Source organism: Oncorhynchus kisutch, linkage group LG16 (assembly GCF_002021735.2).
Source record: "Oncorhynchus kisutch isolate 150728-3 linkage group LG16, Okis_V2, whole genome shotgun sequence".
Taxonomy (NCBI): Eukaryota; Metazoa; Chordata; class Actinopteri; order Salmoniformes; family Salmonidae; genus Oncorhynchus; species Oncorhynchus kisutch.
Genome location: NC_034189.2, coordinates 12,926,654 through 12,940,763, shown reverse-complemented (window position 1 = coordinate 12,940,763; position 14,110 = coordinate 12,926,654). Strand labels below are relative to the sequence as shown.

At 42.1% G+C, this 14,110-nt stretch overlaps 1 protein-coding gene across 1 annotated transcript in view; it reads right to left on the bottom strand.

Annotated features, from left to right (window-relative positions):
* LOC109882631 (beta-arrestin-2) overlaps positions 1-14,110 on the bottom strand; it is a 90,740-nt gene that overhangs the window by 60,139 nt on the left and 16,491 nt on the right. The window lies entirely within an intron of this gene.

The window sequence follows — 14,110 nt, the reverse complement described above, 5'->3', positions numbered from 1 at the left end:
AGAGAGAGAGAGGGAGAGGTGGAGGACAGAGAGGGAGAGGTGGAGGACAGAGAGAGAGAGGGAGAGAGGTGGAGGACAGAGAGAGAGAGGGAGGAGAGGGAGGAGGTGGAGGACAGAGAGAGAGGGGGAGAGGGAGAGGTGGAGGACAGAGAGAGAGGGGGAGAGGGAGAGGTGGAGGACAGAGAGAGAGGGGGAGAGGGAGAGGTGGAGGACAGAGAGAGAAGGAGAGGGAGAGGTGGAGGACAGAGAGAGAGAAGGAGAGGGAGAGGTGGAGGACAGAGAGAGAGGGAGAGCGAGAGGGTGGAGGACAGAGAGAGAGGGGAGAGGAGGTGGAGGACAGAGAGAGAGAGCGAGAGAGAGAGAGAGACAGAGAGAGAGAGAGAGAGGTGGAGGACAGAGGAGAGAGAGAGAGGTGGAGGACGAGAGAGGAGAGGTGGAGGACAGAGAGAGAGAGAGTGAGAGAGAGAGAGAGGTGGAGGACAGAGAGAGAGAGGTGGAGGACAGAGAGAGAGAGGTGGAGGACAGAGAGAAGAGAGAGGTGGAGGACAGAGAGTGAGAGAGAGATGAAAGCGAGAGAGAGAGGTGGAGGACAGAGAGACGAGAGAAGAGAGATGACGAGAGCGAGAGAGAGATGAAGAGAGAGGAGAGAGAGAGGTGGAGGACAGAGAGAGAGAGAGAGAGAGAGAGAGAGAGAGAGAGAGAGAGAGGAGCTGGGGGGAATGACAGCTACCTCATTATATTTAAAACCCATCTCTCCCTCTATCCCTGATAATCTGAGCTCAGGTGTGCATCCATGCAACTGGTCCCTGGGAACATCCACACACACACACACACACGGTACAGGTTATAGATTAGAGTGGGTGGGCCAGCTCATGTGTGCATCAGTAGAATAAAACCATAACCGTAGGTCAGGTCACGTCAAGTCATACTGCGGTAAACCAGTCCTCACAGAGGACAGTATCTTCTCCTCACAGAGGTCAGTGTAGGAGTCTCCTCCTCACAGAGGACAGTATCTCCTCCTCACAGAGGACAGTATCTCCTCCTCACAGAGGACAGTATCTCCTCCTCACAGAGCATAGTGTAGGAGTCTGCTCCTCACAGAGGACAGTATCTCCTCCTCACAGAGGACAGTATCTCCTCCTCACAGAGGACAGTATCTCCTCCTCACAGAGCATAGTGTAGGAGTCTGCTCCTCACAGAGGACAGTATCTCCTCCTCACAGAGGACAGTATCTCCTCCTCACAGAGGACAGTATCTCCTCCTCACAGAGCATAGTGTAGGAGTCTCCTCCTCACAGAGGACAGTATCTCCTCCTCACAGAGGACAGTATCTCCTCCTCACAGAGGACAGTATCTCCTCCTCACAGAGGACAGTATCTCCTCCTCACAGAGCATAGTGTAGGAGTCTCCTCCTCACAGAGGACAGTATCTCCTCCTCACAGAGGACAGTATCTCCTCCTCACAGAGGACAGTATCTCCTCCTCACAGAGGACAGTATATCCTCCTCACAGAGGACAGTATCTCCTCCTCACAGAGGACAGTATCTCCTCCTCACAGAGGACAGTATCTCCTCCTCACAGAGCATAGTGTAGGAGTCTCCTCCTCACAGAGGACAGTATCTCCTCCTCACAGAGGACAGTATCTCCTCCTCACAGAGGACAGTATCTCCTCCTCACAGAGGACAGTATCTCCTCCTCACAGAGGACAGTATATCCTCCTCACAGAGCATAGTGTAGGAGTCTCCTCCTCACAGAGGACAGTATCTTCTCCTCACAGAGCATAGTGTAGGAGTCTCCTCCTCACAGAGGACAGTGTAGGAGTCTCCTCCTCACAGAGGACAGTATCTCCTCCTCACAGAGGACAGTATCTCCTCCTCACAGAGGACCGTGTAGGCGTCTCCTCCTAACAGAGGACAGTGTATGAGTCTCCTCACAGAGGACAGTGTCTCCTCCTCACAGAGGACAGTATCTCCTCCTCACAGAGGACAGTGTAGGAGTCTCCTCTTAACAGAGGACAGTTTAGGAGTCTCCTCCTCACAGAGGACAGTGTAGGAGTCTCCTCCTCACAGAGGACAGTGTAGGAGTCTCCTCCTCACAGAGGACAGTGTAGGAGTCTCCTCCTCACAGGGGACAGTGTAGGAGTCTCCTCCTCACAGAGCATAGTGTAGGAGTCTCTCCTCACAGAGGACAGTATCTCCTCCTCACAGAGGACAGTATCTCCTCCTCACAGAGGACAGTATCTCCTCCTCACAGAGGACAGTATCTCCTCCTCACAGAGCATAGTGTAGGAGTCTCCTCCTCACAGAGGACAGTATCTCCTCCTCACAGAGGACAGTATCTCCTCCTCACAGAGGACAGTATCTCCTCCTCACAGAGGACAGTATCTCCTCCTCACAGAGGACAGTATCTCCTCCTCACAGAGCATAGTGTAGGAGTCTCCTCCTCACAGAGGACAGTATCTCCTCCTCACAGAGGACAGTATCTCCTCCTCACAGAGGACAGTATCTCCTCCTCACAGAGGACAGTATCTCCTCCTCACAGAGGACAGTATCTCCTCCTCACAGAGGACAGTATATCCTCCTCACAGAGCATAGTGTAGGAGTCTCCTCCTCACAGAGGACAGTATCTTCTCCTCACAGAGCATAGTGTAGGAGTCTCCTCCTCACAGAGGACAGTGTAGGAGTCTCCTCCTCACAGAGGACAGTATCTCCTCCTCACAGAGGACAGTATCTCCTCCTCACAGAGGACAGTGTAGGCGTCTCCTCCTAACAGAGGACAGTGTATGAGTCTCCTCCTCACAGAGGACAGTGTCTCCTCCTCACAGAGGACAGTATCTCCTCCTCACAGAGGACAGTGTAGGAGTCTCCTCTTAACAGAGGACAGTTTAGGAGTCTCCTCCTCACAGAGGACAGTGTAGGAGTCTCCTCCTCACAGAGGACAGTGTAGGAGTCTCCTCCTCACAGAGGACAGTGTAGGAGTCTCCTCCTCACAGAGGACAGTTTAGGAGTCTCCTCCTCACAGAGGACAGGTTGGAGTCTCCTCCTCACAGAGGCACTGTTTCCCTTTATCAATCTGTGTGTGTGTGTGTGTGTGTGTGTGTGTGTGTGTGTGTGTGTGTGTGTGTGTGTGTGTGTGTGTGTGTGTGTAAAGCTCAAACATAGCATAGGGATGGTGTGGCAAAACGCTGAGACACACACACACACACACACACAGACTGTGTGAAAAACATTTTCCTGCCCCGTCTGTCTGTCAGTCGAGGTATTTTTCCAATTGTTATTCCACTGAGCCCAGGGATGTGGGAGAGAGGTCACACACACACACACACACACCTTATCTAAACACACACGTACCGACAGCAGTGCAGACACTCAGGGAGAGACGTACGTTGATATAGTACACACACACACAGCCAACCCCACATACAGACACACACCAGCCGGCCACTCTACGCTGCCCGGAACATTAGTCACTGTTACTACCCAGCTACCAGCCGGTACTCTACCCTGCCCTGAACATTAGTCACTGTTACTACCCAGCTACCAGCCGGTACTCTACCCTGCCCTGAACATTAGTCACTGTTACTACCCAGCTACCAGCCGGTACTCTACCCTGCCCTGAACATTAGTCACTGTTACTACCCGGCTACCAGCCGGTACTCTACCCTGCCCTGAACATTAGTCACTGTTACTACCCGGCTACCAGCCGGTACTCTACCCTGCCCTGAACATTAGTCACTGTTACTACCCAGCTATCAGCCGGTACTCTACCCTGCCCTGAACATTAGTCACTGTTACTACCCGGCTACCAGCCGGTACTCTACCCTGCCCTGAACATTAGTCACTGTTACTACCCGGCTACCAGCCGGTACTCTCCCCTGCCCTGAACATTAGTCACTGTTACTACCCAGCTACCAGCCGGTACTCTACCCTGCCCTGAACATTAGTCACTGTTACTACCCGGCTACCAGCCGGTACTCTACCCTGCCCTGAACATTAGTCACTGTTACTACCCGGCTACCAGCCGGTACTCTACCCTGCCCTGAACATTAGTCACTGTTACTACCCGGCTACCAGCCGGTACTCTACCCTGCCCTGAACATTAGTCACTGTTACTACCCAGCTACCAGCCGGTACTCTACCCTGCCCTGAACATTAGTCACTGTTACTACCCAGCTACCAGCCGGTACTCTACCCTGCCCTGAACATTAGTCACAGTTACTACCCGGCTACCAGCCGGCATCATGAGGTAGGAAAATGATGTGGATATACAGTGCCTTGCGAAAGTATTCGGCCCCCTTGAACTTTGCGACCTTTTGACACATTTCAGGCTTCAAACATAAAGATATAAAACTGTCTTTTTTTGTGAAGAATCAACAACAAGTGGGACACAATCATGAAGTGGAACGACATTTATTGGATATTTCAAACTTTTTTAACAAATCAAAAACTGAAAAATTGGGCGTGCTAAATTATTCAGCCCCCTTAAGTTAATACTTTGTAGCGCCACCTTTTGCTGCGATTACAGCTGTAAGTCGCTTGGGGTATGTCTCTATCAGTTTTGCACATCGAGAGACTGAAAGTTTTTCCCATTCCTCATTGCAAAACAGCTCGAGCTCAGTGAGGTTGGATGGAGAGCATTTGTGAACAGCAGTTTTCAGTTCTTTCCACAGATTCTCGATTGGATTCAGGTCTGGACTTTGACTTTGACCATTCTAACACCTGGATATGTTTATTTTTGAACCATTCCATTGTAGATTTTGCTTTATGTTTTGGATCATTGTCTTGTTGGAAGACAAATCTCTGTCCCAGTCTCAGGTCTTTTGCAGACTCCATCAGGTTTTCTTCCAGAATGGTCCTGTATTTGGCTCCATCCATCTTCCCATCAATTTTAACCATCTTCCCTGTCCCTGCTGAAGAAAAGCAGGCCCAAACCATGATGCTGCCACCACCATGTTTGACAGTGGGGATGGTGTGTTCAGGGTGATGAGCTGTGTTGCTTTTACGCCAAACATAACGTTTTGCATTGTTGCCAAAAAGTTCAATTTTGGTTTAATCTGACCAGAGCACCTTCTTCCACATGTTTGGTGTGTCTCCCAGGTGGCTTGTGGCAAACTTTAAACAACACTTTTTATGGATATCTTTAAGAAATGGCTTTCTTCTTGCCACTCTTCCATAAAGGCCAGATTTGTGCAATATACGACTGATTGTTGTCCTATGGACAGAGTCTCCCACCTCAGCTGTAGATCTCTGCAGTTCATCCAGAGTGATCATGGGCCTCTTGGCTGCATCTCTGATCAGTCTTCTCCTTGTATGAGCTGAAAGTTTAGAGGGACGGCCAGGTCTTGGTAGATTTGCAGTGGTCTGATACTCCTTCCATTTCAATATTATCGCTTGCACAGTGCTCCTTGGGATGTTTAAAGCTTGGGAAATCTTTTTGTATCCAAATCCGGCTTTAAACTTCTTCACAACAGTATCTCGGACCTGCCTGGTGTGTTCCTTGTTCTTCATGATGCTCTCTGCGCTTTTAACGGACCTCTGAGACTATCACAGTGCAGGTGCATTTATACGGAGACTTGATTACACACAGGTGGATTGTATTTATCATCATTAGTCATTTAGGTCAACATTGGATCATTCAGAGATCCTCACTGAACTTCTGGAGAGAGTTTTCTGCACTGAAAGTAAAGGGGCTGAATAATTTTGCAAGCCCAATTTTTCAGTTTTTGATTTGTTAAAAAAGTTTGAAATATCCAATAAATGTCGTTCCACTTCATGATTGTGTCCCACTTGTTGTTGATTCTTCACAAAAAATACAGTTTTATATCTTTATGTTTGAAGCCTGAAATGTGGCAAAAGGTCGCAAAGTTCAAGGGGGCCGAATACTTTCACAAGGCACTGTATTGAAGCAACATCTCAAGACATCAGTCAGGAAGTTAAAGCTTGGTTGCAAATGGGTCTTCCAAATGGACAATAACCCCAAGCATACTTCCAAATTTGTGTCAAAATGGCTTAAGGACAACAAAGTCAAGGTATTGGAGTGGCCATCACAAAGCCCTGACCTCAATCCTATAGAAAATTTGTGGGCAGAAGTGAAAAAGTGTGTGGAAGCAAGGAGGCCTACAAACCTGGCTCAGGTACACCAGCTCTGTCAGGAGGAATGGGACAAAATCCATCCAACTTATTGTGGGAAGCTTGTGGAAGGCTACCCGAAACATTTTCCCCAAGTTAAACAATTTAAAGGCAATGCTACCCAATACTAATTGAGTGTATGTAAACGTCTGACCCACTGGGAATGTGATGAAAGAAATAAATGCTGAAATAAATCATTCTCTCTACTATTACTACTTAAAATAAAGTGGTGATCCTAACTGACCTAAGACAGGGGATTTTTTAAAACTGAGTTTAAATGTATTTGGTTAAGGTGTAAGTTGAACTTCTGACTTCAACTGTATATACTGGATTCTAGTCAAGGCTCATCCTATATAACTACTGCTGTACACACCTTTTCCATTAATATACTGTCTATAATGTCTATACACACCATCCTATATAACTACTGTCTATACACACCAGCCAATATAACTACTGTCTATACACACCATCCTATATAACTACTGTCTATACACACCATGCCATATAACTACTGTCTATACACACCATCCTATATAACTACTGTCTATAGACACCATCCTATATAACTACTGTCTATACACACCATCCCATATAACTACTGTCTATACACACCATCCAATATAACTACTGTCTATAATGTCTATACACACCATCCTATATAACTACTGTCTATACACACCATCCTATATAACTACTGTCTATAATGTCTATACACACCATCCTATATAACTACTGTCTATAATGTCTATACACACCATCCTATATAACTACTGTCTATACACACCATCCTATATAACTACTGTCTATACACACCATCCTGTATAACTACTGTCTATACACACCATCCTATATAACTACTGTCTATATACACCATCCTATATAACTACTGTCTATACACACCATCCTATATAACTACTGTCTATACACACCATCCTATATAACTACTGTCTATACACACCATCCTATATAACTACTGTCAATATACACCATCCTATATAACTACTGTCTATACACACCATCCTATATAACTACTGTCTATATACACCATCCTATATAACTACTGTCTATACACACCATCCTATATAACTACTGTCTATACACACCATCCTATATAACTACTGTCTATATACACCATCCTATATAACTACTGTCTATACACACCATCCTATATAACTACTGTCTATACACACCATCCTATATAACTACTGTCTATACACACCATCCTGTATAACTACTGTCTATACACACCATCCTATATAACTACTGTCTATATACACCATCCTATATAACTACTGTCTATACACACCATCCTATTTAACTACTGTCTATACACACCATCCTATATAACTACTGTCTATAATGTCTATACACACCATCCTATATAACTACTGTCTATAATGTCTAAATACACCATCCTATATAACTACTGTCTATACACACCATCCTATATAACTACTGTTTATACACCCCATCCAATATAACTACTGTCTATACACACCATCCTATATAACTACTGTCTATAATGTCTATACACACCATCCTTTATAACTACTGTCTATACACACCATCCTTTATAACTACTGTCTATACACACCATCCAATATAACTACTGTCTATACACACCATCCTTTATAACTACTGTCTATACACACCATCCTATATAACTACTGTCTATACACACCATCCTATATAACTACTGTCTATACACACCATCCTGTATAACTACTGTCTATATACACCATCCTATATAACTACTGTCTATACACACCATCCTATATAACTACTGTCTATACACACCATCCTGTATAACTACTGTCTATATACACCATCCTATATAACTACTGTCTATACACACCATCCTATATAACTACTGTCTATATACACCATCCTGTATAACTACTGTCTATATACACCATCCTATATAACTACTGTCTATATACACCATCCTATATAACTACCGTCTATAATGTCTATACACACCATCCTATATAACTACTGTCTATAATGTCTATACACACCATCCAATATAACTACTGTCTATAATGTCTATACACACCATCCTATATAACTACTGTCTATACACACCATCCTATATAACTACTGTTTATACACCCCATCCAATATAACTACTGTCTATACACACCATCCTATATAACTACTGTCTATACACACCATCCTTTATAACTACTGTCTATACACACCATCCAATATAACTACTGTCTATACACACCATCCTTTATAACTACTGTCTATACACACCATTCCATACAACTACTGTCTATACACACCATCCTATATAACTACTGTCTATACACACCATCCTATATAACTACTGTCTATACACACCATCCAATATAACTACTGTCTATACACACCATCCTTTATAACTACTGTCTATACACACCATTCTATACAACTACTGTCTATACACACCATCCCATATAACTACTGTCTATACACACCATCCTATATAACTACTGTCTATAATGTCTATACACACCATCCTATATAACTACTGTCTATAATGTCTATACACACCATCCTATATAACTACTGTCTATACACACCATCCTATATAACTACTGTCTATACACACCATCCTGTATAACTACTGTCTATACACACCATCCTATATAACTACTGTCTATATACACCATCCTATATAACTACTGTCTATACACACCATCCTATATAACTACTGTCTATACACACCATCCTATATAACTACTGTCTATACACACCATCCTATATAACTACTGTCTATACACACCATCCTATATAACTACTGTCTATACACACCATCCTATATAACTACTGTCTATACACACCATCCTATATAACTACTGTCTATACACACCATCCTATATAACTACTGTCTATACACACCATCCTATATAACTACTGTCTATATACACCATCCTATATAACTACTGTCTATACACACCATCCTATATAACTACTGTCTATACACACCATCCTATATAACTACTGTCTATACACACCATCCTGTATAACTACTGTCTATACACACCATCCTATATAACTACTGTCTATATACACCATCCTATATAACTACTGTCTATACACACCATCCTATATAACTACTGTCTATACACACCATCCTATATAACTACTGTCTATAATGTCTATACACACCATCCTATATAACTACTGTCTATAATGTCTAAATACACCATCCTATATAACTACTGTCTATACACACCATCCTATATAACTACTGTTTATACACCCCATCCAATATAACTACTGTCTATACACACCATCCTATATAACTACTGTCTATACACACCATCCTTTATAACTACTGTCTATACACACCATCCAATATAACTACTGTCTATACACACCATCCTATATAACTACTGTCTATACACACCATCCTATATAACTACTGTCTATATACACCATCCTATATAACTACTGTCTATACACACCATCCTGTATAACTACTGTCTATATACACCATCCTATATAACTACTGTCTATACACACCATCCTATATAACTACTGTCTATATACACCATCCTATATAACTACTGTCTATACACACCATCCTATATAACTACTGTCTATACACACCATCCTATATAACTACTGTCTATAATGTCTATACACACCATCCTATATAACTACTGTCTATACACACCATCCTATATAACTACTGTCTATAATGTCTATACACACCATCCTATATAACTACTGTCTATACACACCATCCTATATAACTATTGTCTATACACACCATCCTGTATAACTACTGTCTATATACACCATCCTATATAACTACTGTCTATACACACCATCCTATATAACTACTGTCTATACACACCATTCCATACAACTACTGTCTATACACACCATCCTATATAACTACTGTCTATACACACCATCCTATATAACTACTGTCTATACACACCATCCTATATAACTACTGTCTATACACACCATCCTATATAACTACTGTCTATACACACCATCCTATATAACTACTGTCTATACACACCATCCTATATAACTACTGTCTATATACACCATCCTATATAACTACTGTCTATACACACCATCCTATATAACTACTGTCTATATACACCATCCTATATAACTACTGTCTATACACACCATCCTATATAACTACCGTCTATAATGTCTATACACACCATCCTATAAAACTACTGTCTATATACACCATCCTATATAACTACTGTCTATATACACCATCCTATATAACTACTGTCTATACACACCATCCTGTATAACTACTGTCTATATACACCATCCTATATAACTACTGTCTATATACACCATCCTATATAACTACTGTCTATATACACCATCCTATATAACTACTGTCTATACACACCATCCTGTATAACTACTGTCTATACACACCATCCTATATAACTACTGTCTATACACACCATCCTATATAACTACTGTCTATACACACCATCCTATATAACTACTGTCTATACACACCATCCTATATAACTACTGTCTATACACACCATCCTATATAACTACTGTCTATACGCACCATCCTATATAACTACTGTCTATACACACCATCCTATATAACTACTGTCTATACACACCATCCTATATAACTACTGTCTATACACACCATCCTATATAACTACTGTCTATACACACCATCCTATATAACTACTGTCTATACACACCATCCTATATAACTACTGTCTATATACACCATCCTATATAACTACTGTCTATATACACCATGCCATATAACTACTGTCTATACACACCATCCTATATAACTACTGTCTATACACACCATCCTATATAACTACTGTCTATATACACCATCCTATATAACTACTGTCTATATACACCATGCAATATAACTACTGTCTATACACACCATCCTATATAACTACTGTCTATACACACCATGCCATATAACTACTGTCTATACACACCATCCTATATAACTACTGTCTATATACACCATCCTATATAACTACTGTCTATATACACCATGCAATATAACTACTGTCTATACACACCATCCTGTATAACTACTGTCTATATACACCATGCAATATAACTACTGTCTATACACACCATCCTATATAACTACTGTCTATACACACCATCCTATATAACTACTGTCTATACACACCATCCTATATAACTACTGTCTATACACACCATCCTATATAACTACTGTCTATATACACCATCCTATATAACTACTGTCTATACACACCATCCTATATAACTACTGTCTATACACACCATCCTATATAACTACTGTCTATACACACCATGCCATATAACTACTGTCTATACACACCATCCTATATAACTACTGTCTATATACACCATCCTATATAACTACTGTCTATATACACCATGCAATATAACTACTGTCTATACACACCATCCTATATAACTACTGTCTATATACACCATCCTATATAACTACTGTCTATACACACCATCCTGTATAACTACTGTCTATACACACCATCCTGTATAACTACTGTCTATACACACCATCCTATATAACTACTGTCTATACACACCATCCAATATAACTACTGTCTATACACACCATCCTATATAACTACTGTCTATATACACCATCCTATATAACTACTGTCTATACACACCATCCTATATAACTACTGTCTATATACACCATCCTATATAACTACTGTCTATACACACCATCCTATATAACTACTGTCTATACACACCATCCTATATAACTACTGTCTATATACACCATCCTATATAACTACTGTCTATAGACACCATCCTATATAACTACTGTCTATACACACCATCCTATATTTATTTTTATTTGTATTTATTTAACCAGGCAAGTCAGTTAAGAACAAATTCTTATTTTCAATGACGGCCTGGGAACAGTGGGTTAACTGCCTGTTCAGGGGCAGAACGACAGATTTGTACCTTGTCAGCTCAGGGGTTTGAACTTGCAATCTTCCGGTTACTAGTCCAACACTCTAACCACTTGGCTACCCTGCTGTCTATACACACCATCCAATATAACTACTGCTGTACACACCGTTTCTATTCATATACTGTCCATAATGTCTATACACACCATCATCGATATATATTTATATTCCGGACTCTGACATCGCTCCTTCTAATATGTATATATTTCCTTTATTTTTGGGATGTGTGTTGTATTGTTAGATATTACTGCACTGTCGGAGCGAGGAACATTACTGCTAAATATGTGTGCGCGACACACACAGATGCACACACACACACACAAACGTAGGATTTTGACATTTTGCATGAGACAAAGCCTCGTGCTAATCTTGACCCCACGCAAGCGAGAGAGAGGTGGGGAGAGAAAAAGTGAGAGAGAGAGAGAGAGAGAGAGAGAGAGAGAGAGAGAGAGAGAGAGAGAGAGAGAGAGAGAAATCGACCAAATCTCTCTCCTCCTCTCTCTAAGCACATTTATAAAAAACGACAATAACCACAATGCACGGCAACATAGGCCAGTTAAAGGGGTTAGAGTAGTGGAACGAGGGAGAAGGGGGGAGAGGAGAAATACAAAAAGGGGGTAGAAAGCAAGAAGGAGAAAGAAGACAAAGCAGAAAGACAAGCTAGACTAGATTATATTAGATAGTACAGAAAGACAAGCTAGACTAGAGTTTATTAGATAGAACAGAAAGACAAGCTAGACTAGAGTGTATTAGATAGACCAGAAAGACAAGCTAGACTAGAGTGTATTAGATAGACCAGAAAGACAAGCTAGACTAGAGTGTATTAGATAGACCAGAAAGACAAGCTAGACTAGAGTGTATTAGATAGACCAGAAAGACAAGCTAGACTAGAGTGTATTAGATAGACCAGAAAGACAAGCTAGACTAGAGTGTATTAGATAGACCAGAAAGACAAGCTAGACTAGAGTGTATTAGATAGGCCAGAAAGACAAGCTAGACTAGAGTGTATTAGATAGACCAGAAAGACAAGCTAGACTAGAGTGTATTAGATAGACCTTACTGCATAATGATATGACCATGGCCAACATAATACAACACAACTCAACTACTGCAGCAGAAATACAGAGCTTTCGAAAAGTATTCAGACCCCTTGACCTTTTGTAGCTTCTGTTACGTTACAGCCTTATTCTAAAATACATTCAAAAATGTCCTCAATCTACACATAATACCCCATAATGACAAAGTAAAAACAGGTTTTTAGACATTTTTGCAAATGTATTACCAAAACAAAACAGAAATACCTTATTTACATAACTATTCAGACCCTTTGCTATGAGACTGGAAGTTGAGCTCAGGTGCATCCTGTTTCCATTGATCATCATTGAGATGTTTCTACAACTTGATTGGAGTTCACCTGTGGTAAATTAAACTGATTGGACATGATGTGGAAAGGCACACACCTGTCTATATAAGGTTACACCGTTGACAGTGCATGTCAGAGCACAAACCAAGCCATGAGATAACCTTCCAACAAGACAATGACCCTCAGCACACAGCCAAGACAATGCAGGAGTGGCTTCAGGACAAGTCTCTGAATGTCCTTGAGTGCCCCAGCCAGAGCCCGGACTTGAACTTGATCGAAAATATCTGGAGACCTGAAAATAGCTGTGCAGCGACGCTCCCCATTCAACCTGACAGAGCTTGAGAGGATCTGCAGAGAAGAATGGGAGAAACTCCCCAAATACAGATGTGCCAAGCTTGTAGCATCATACCCAAGAAGACTCAAGGCTGTAATCACTGCCAATGGTGCTTCAACAAAGTAGTGCTCCAAAGGTGCTTCATTTCTGGGAACTGCCTGTTGCCTGCCTGCTGTCTGCTGCCTGCTGCCTGCCTGCTGCCTGCCTGCTGTCTGCTGCCTGCCTGCTGTCTGCTGCCTGCCTGCTGTCTGCCTGCTGTCTGCCTGCTGTCTGCTGCCTGCCTGCCTGCTGTCTGCCTGCTGTCTGCTGCCTGCC